Raw genomic sequence first — 7,951 nt, forward strand, 5'->3', positions numbered from 1 at the left:
AGCAAGGTATGAACATCAACACCCCACCTACCCAATTAGCATCGGGTGTCGGGTTGGGTGATAGCGGACGGGGTAAGGAGGAGGCTCCATTAGTCGTTGATGACGTCACCATGATTGAGGATGAGGACGATGATGGTGCTGTTGAACAGTATGTCTATACTGGAGCCTCCTCAGGGTTTGAGCGTCATGAGTCGGTGCCTAAATTGCCATCTCAACGTATTATGGACGACCCTCCGGTAGTAAAGAAGTTTAGGTAGAAAGCAAGGAAAGGCAAAAAAGTTGTTTCTATGATCCAGCAGCCTCGGCTTGAGGACCGTATAGATATCCCCGATGCGGATAAATGGCATATCCCCGGTCAACCAATCCTACCTGCAACAGCGCTACGGGCCAGATTCGACGATCTAAAGAGACATCATGACAATGTGCTGCGGGTAGAGAAAGACCTCATCGCCTCGAAAGATCCAGGATACCCACTCCACGTGGTTAACGTTCTGCGGCAAATGTCGTACGTCGACAGCTTCCCCGCGGATAAGTTCTTCCTCCGATTCGATTACATATTCAACATGTTTCACGTGAAGAAGCTGGATTTTACGTTTGTCCGCCTTTATGCCTTGCACATGAACTACATCATCGGGGTTGAGCAGATATCTCATATCTGTGTCGCTGACCCGTACTACATGCACGAGGGCTTCTTGGGAGTCTGCACAAAGCACCATGAATACGTGAGGAATTACATCGCCAGTTTCTTGCTCGCCAATAAGGACAAGGGGGCGATTCTCGTGCCTTATCATCCCGTGTAAGTCATCCGCGCTGCTATCCTTCCTTCGATTTCAATCATTCATTTGCACGGTGGAGGCTAATTAATTTGAGGACTTATTTTGCGCAGCGGCGGGCGCGCCGTCCTCATCATCCTCTACCCCCGATTCTCCCACGCTCTTTACTTGGACTCGTCGAAGAACATTCACAAGAAGGATTACACCCACATCAAGGATGTTCTCGACAGTGCTATGTATTACTACCAATCAATGGGTGGAGAGGTCAGGGACAAGAAGATAAGGGGCGGCAGGGTCGCCTTCGGCCATAAGACCGACTTCTGCTGCATCCAGCAACCGAACGATTCTCTTAATGATGTATTCTATGTCCTACACCACATGCTGGAGTACAGACGGGATCACTAGAACCTTTGCATGGCACCTTCTTCCGGCGATGCCCATATTCTGCAATGGGCAAAGGACATAGGAGATATCGAGGATCATCGACTTCGAGCTGAGTTCTATAACATCCAGCGCGAACTTGCCCAAATCATCATGAAGGAGGTCGTCGGAAAAACAGGGATGTTCTACGGAGAAGGACAAATGTCGCGGGAAGATGTCCGAACATGGATAGCCTCTCAGCGTCTCAACCTAAAGCCTTTCACTAGGCTCGGGGACTATCTCCCTGACTTGGATGGATGGAACGACATGTTGGAGTGATTGTCGATATATGACAATGTGTCCATTTAGTCCATACTTTCTGTATGACAAAACTTTGAGTTATGCACGGTGAAAGTTTATTTGTGATGTAATTAAACCGTCCTCCTCCTCGACTAGCGAAAATCACTCTAGTTAGGGCATTTTGGGGTACGATGAACTTTGTTATTTATGCTTATGATATGTTGTTTCTATTTTTGCCAAGTCTATCTCTTTCTGTTGCTCAACTATATATGTTGCATATCATCGACTCATGTGATGATGCAGGTGCATAGATCATAGATGGCGAAGAAGTGCTATGCCAGGAGTATATATACGACAAGTGGCCGGAGTGTCAGGCCGCCCAGGTGTACCGGTTTCCGGTTTCCGAGCGACAGGCAGTAGTTAGTTTAGGTTCACGCTAATGCGAGAGAGGGATACGAACTCATGTTCTCAAAGTGATAGCTCTTCTCGCGTATATCATTGTTTAGATGGATGACGATGTATTTGCAAGTAATCGAGACTTGTATCGCTATTTTCGAGATGATGACGAGAGACCACTTTGTGTTGGATGATGATTATGATGATGACATGATTTGATGAGACTAATTGTTTGTATATGATATGCTTATATTTGTATGTGTATGATATGCTAAAGATTATTGTATAAAGCGTATTCAAATACAAAACAAATACAAAAAAAATATGCAGGAAAAAAACTAATAAATAAACTAGTAGCAGCGAGGGGGGAAATTTAGCAGTAGTGCCTCCTTACCAGTAGCGCGTCCCAGCAAACAGCGCTGCAGATAATATCAGTAGCGCCCTTTCCCAAAGAGCGCTACAGCTATTCATGTATAGCAGTAGCATGGGACAACAGGCGCTACTGCTATACGTTAGCTGTAGCGCCTTATTAGTAGCGCCGGCACCCGCGCTACTGAGAGGCCCAAAACCCTCGCTGCTGCTAGGCTTTTCCCTAATAGTGTAAGCCCAAATAAAAAGAGAGTCAAAAGAAGCCCAAACAAAAAAAGAGAGAAAAAGAGAGAAGGGACAATGTTACTATCCTCTTTCCACACTTGTGCTTCAAAATAGCACCATGATCTTCGTGATAGAGAGTTTCTTATTTTGTCACTTTCATTTGCTAGTAGGAATTTTTCATTATAGAACTTGGATTGTATATTCCAATGTTGGGCTTCCTCAAAATGCCCTAGGTCTTCGTGAGCAAGCAAGTTGGATGCACACCCACTTAGTTTCTTTTGATGAGCTTTCATACACTTATAGCTCTAGTGCATCCGTTGCATGGAAATCCCTACTCCTCGCATTGACATCAATTGATGGGCATCTCCATAGCCCGTTGATCAGCCACGTCAATGTGAGACTTTTTTCCTTTTTTGTCTTCTCACATAACCCCCATCATCATATGCTATTCCACCTATAGTGCTATATGCATGGCTTGCACTCATGTATTGCATAAGAGTTGAAAAGGCTGAAGCGCGTTAAAAAGTATGAACCAATTGCTCGGCTTGTCATTGGGGTTATGCATGATGGGAGCATTTTGTGTGACGAAAATGAAGCATGGCCAAACTATATGATTTTGTAGGGATAAGCTTTCTTTGGCTATGTTATTTTGATAAGACATAATTGCTTGGTTAGCATGATTGAAGTATTACTATTTTTATGTCAATATTAAACTTTTAAATTGAATCTTTTGGATCTGAACATTCATGCCACAATAAAGAGAATTACATTGAAAATTATGTTAGGGAGCATTCCACATCAAAAATTCTGTTTTTATCATTTACCTACTCGAGGACGAGTAGGAATTAAGCTTGGGGAAGCTTGATATGTCTCCAACGTATCTATAATTTTTTATTGTTCCACGCTATTATATTATCTGTTTTGGATGTTTAATGGTCTTTAATATACCTTTTTATATTATTTTTGGGACTAACCTATTAACCGAAAGCCCAGTGCAAATTGTTGTTGTTTTTCCTATTTCAGTGTTTCGCAGAAAAGGAATATCAAACGGAATCCAAACGGAATGAAACCTTCGCGAGGATTGTCTTTGGAACCAACGCAATCCAGGAGACTTGGAGTGGACATCAAGGAAGCAGCAAGGAATCCATGAGGCAGGAGGGCGCGCCCCCACCCTCGTGGGCCTATATATACTCTTATACCCTGAAACCTTCGGGGAGAGCCACAAAATACCTTTTCCACTGCCGCAACCTTCTGTACCCATGAGATCCCATCTTGGGGCCTTTTCCGGTGATGTGCCGGAGGGGGATTCGATCACGGAGGGCTTGTACATCAACACCATAGCCTCTCCGATGATGTGTGAGTAGTTTAACACAGACCTTCGGGTCCACAGTAATTAGCTAGATGGCTTCTTCTCTCTCTTTGGATATGAATACAAAGTTCTGCTCGATCTTCTTGGAGATCTATTCGATGTAACTGTTTTTTCGGTGTGTTTGCCAAGATCCGATGAATTGTGGGTTTATGAACTTGATAATCTATGAATATTATTTGATTCTTCTCTGAATTCTTATACGCATGATTTGATATATTTGCAAGTCTCTTCGAATTATCGGTTTAGTTTGGCCTACTAGATTGATCTTTCTTGCAATGGGAGAAGTGCTTAGCTTTGTGTTCAATCTTGCGGTGCTCGATCCCAGTGACAGAAAGGGAAACGACACGTATTGTATTGTATTGTTGCCATCGAGGATAAAAAGATGGGGTTTATATCATATTGCTTGAGTTTATCCCTCTACATCATGTCATCTTGCCTAATGTGTTACTCCGTTCTTAGGAACTTAATACTCTAGATGCATGTTTGATAGCGGTCGATGTGCGGAGTAATAGTAGTAGATGCAGAATTGTTTCGGTCTACTTGACAAGGACGTGATGCCTATATTCATGATCATTGCCTTAGATATCATCATAACTATGCGCTTTTCTATCAATTCCTCGGCAGTAATTTGTTCACCCACCGTAATACATGCTATCTTGAGAGAAGCCACTAGTGAAACCTATGGCCCCCGGGTCTACTTTACATCATATAAGTTTCCAATCTACAATTCTAGTTTACTATTTATTTTGCAACCTTTATTTTCCAATCTATACCACAAAACACCAAAAATATTTATCTTATTATCTTTATCAGATCTCACTTTTGCAAGTGGCCGTGAAGGGATTGACAACCCCTTTATCGTGTTAGTTGCAAGGTTTTTATTTGTTTGTTCAGGTACTAGGCGATTTGCGTGTAGTCTCCTACTGGATTGATACCTTGATTCTCAAAAACTGAGGGAAATACTTACGCTACTTTGCTGCATCACCCTTTCCTCTTCAAGGGAAAACCAACGCATGCTCAAGAGGTAGCACGCCGCGCCTCTCGCTCTACGGCACTCCAACTGTCTCGTCGTGGACGCGTTGATACGCTCCAAATGTCTCGCCGTGCGGTGAGACGCAGCCTATCGGCGCGGACGCGCCTAGATTGCTCTGCGGCGCGCCATCGATCATGTTGTGCGGCGAGCTACAGCCTGTCGGTGCTGATATGCCTATATTGATCCGCGGCGCTCAAGCGCCATGCGCCAAAGGTCTGATCAACCCTGGCGATGACGCGCATCACGGCGTCGTCCATCGCGTGGCCGGGGAGCGCTTTGGCCTCGACGGGCCGTGGCGCCTGCTCGTTTTCCTTGTCGACGAGGTTGATGGCAGAGGCGGTGCTTTGGTGAGTTGTCATGCTTGGAAAAGGTGGATGTGCTACAGGCTGCGCTTGTCGCCTCCGTGCGTCGCGCGCCCCCTATGCGCAATATAGCAGGGTGGCGGGAAACATGTGAGGAAATGCCGGGAAACGGTGGTGTGTTCATCAAATGCCATCAATTAATGGAAACATAGCATCGAGCTAGCACAAGAAGTAGATGATGATCAGATGAACACGCACCACACTAGGGAACCCGTCGGTGATGAATTCATCAATCCCAAATGATTGAATACTAGCAAGCATTTGCCCACAACACACACAGCCTATTCCATCACAAGTAGGTCGGATGGATCAACTGTATGCCACGTATCGCACATTGTGAAAAAGTAATGTGGTAGACCTTCTTTAACATGTGTTAAAAAATAAAATAAAAAATAAAAAAACAAGGACCTCGAGGTTAAATTAGCTGAGGGAATGGGGAATTTCGGTCATCGAGACAACTTCCCATCCAGTCACCCATCCGATGGCTGCTCCACCTGAGCACACTTAACTTGATAGTTTTCTTACATGAGCTACTGGTGGAACAGCTAGTCCTTGCTGATATGAATGCCTCTTCACATCCTTATGGCGTATCCGGATGACCGCCTGTCCCACAATGGCCAATAGATGTTGTGTAGACAGAGCATATCACCTACGTCTTATTAGAAGCAATCGTCTGTGTTATTATCGGTCTTCGCACACATTTCTGATTACAAACCTGTTTGCCGCGTACCACACACATCTTGCTATATTGAACCATTTTTGTTCTCTTGCCTAGTCACAAACAGTTCATCCGAGTGAACCGTATGATGTACATCGCACACACCTTGATCGGGCTAACCGTTTCTTTTGTGTTGCCTAATCACACACAGTTCATCCTAGTGAACCGTATGTTGTATATCGCACACGCCTTCATCTGGCTGCTTGTTTCTTTTGTTCCTCCTCATCGCAAACAGTTAATTGAGCTGAACCATATGCCCTTTATCGCACACGCAACTAAAATCTGAACCATGTTTGATGCATCCTCCATCGCAAATGTTTTGCACCTTTTTTGACGGTTTTCATACAGCACCGTTTGCGATTATTGCATCGCACACAGTTTCTCGAAGGGTCTCTGATCGTAGTGTCGCGTTAGCAGCATCCTGTAGTAGTGTAACCACTTTATTATTGCCTCTAGGGCATATTTCCTTCAATACTATATCGAGGGGAAGGAGTGTGCGAGTATGAGATCGATGAAAAGAGGGGTTGGGGTGAGGCATGGATGGTGAGAAGAGAAGAGGGAAAGCTTGTGTTTGTGGTAGGCACATGTGGCTAGAGAGGCATATCGATCGGTGTGTGCCGGAAAGAAGGAGCTGGGGGCCTACACACACCGTGGGTGAACGACCTAAAGTGAAAAGACGAAGTTGTGCGATGGAGCTAGAGAATGCTGAGGGAGGGTGAGAGGGAGGCGGGCGTGTGCTTGCATGAGAGAAAGTTAGTGCTAGCTACAAAGATAAGAGGATTGTGTGGGTGTAAAAGATGAATAGAAATCATAATTCATTATAAAAGTGAATTTGGATATTTGAACAATTTATCATAGTGTTTTAAACCGACGCATGCATGAATATATATAACGGTGATACACATGGTGTGGTTATGAACATGTTATACTACATATAATATATATTTTATATATAAAAAACAGAGTTGGTGATGACGGTGTGCCTGCCATCCTGCAATATAGTTCGTCCAGTTTATATCTGACAGATAGGAAGGAAACTATGGAAATTTTGAAAAAAAAAAGAAACCCACACACCTCTCCACATTTGCAAATAAGGCCTTCCCTCATTCATCCTTTTCTCCGACAAGATAAACAACTCATACAAATGCATCTTGATGTTCCATGCAACGCATGGGCTTCTTGCTAGTACTACATATAATATATAGAACATTTATTATAATTTGTGATAATGTGTGACTTTTGCAGCTCAGGGCCAAATACTTGTCATAATGTAAGGGCGGGGCTCTATACTTTGTGTGATAAACACAGTGTACATATGGAACTTATGGTTTAGATTATCAAGATCTAGTTAGTACATCAAATGTACTATTATTTGGAATCAACATCAAGTGTATTCAAAAATTTGAATTCGAGTTCATATAGTACACATAGTTCATATCTATCTCTATAGTAATCACGTGGTGTGTTGTTAAGATAATACACGAATGATGGTTTAAGTTGGCAACAATCATGATTGTAGATTCTTAGTCAAATAGAGAAATGAATTCAAATTTAGTTCGAATTGCAACGGTAGTATAGACATTTGGAATGCACTAAAATGTTGGCATGAGTAGTTTACATGCATTATACAGCCAACAAAAAAATTAATTGGATATAACATGGATTCATAGCTTTGAATAGAATTTGTACAGTAAAACGGGACAATACTCTCTCTTTGTGTGCTGTGAATAGTTTTATCTATTTTGTTTTTTCGTTGAGGGAAGTGCGAATTGATTTGGTACATACAATATTACACGTTAGACTTGTCCCTAAAATTCAACCCACGCCTTGTTATATCCCGAAAATTCAGATATCGTGCTCCAAAAACTCGCGCCTTCACAACACGCGCCTTGCTATCCCGAATTTACAATGCGCGCGAAAACTCCCTCCAGCTGCCAAATCCCGACACCAGAAATCCCGCTTCTAACCCTGAGCTGAAAGGGCCGCTAGTTTAAATCAGTGGGGGTACTTTTGTAACACACCCTACATTTTGGACAAGCGCGTCCC

Source organism: Triticum urartu, chromosome 7A, assembly GCF_056163025.1.
Source record: "Triticum urartu cultivar PI428250 chromosome 7A, HENAU_Tu73, whole genome shotgun sequence".
Taxonomy (NCBI): Eukaryota; Viridiplantae; Streptophyta; class Magnoliopsida; order Poales; family Poaceae; genus Triticum; species Triticum urartu.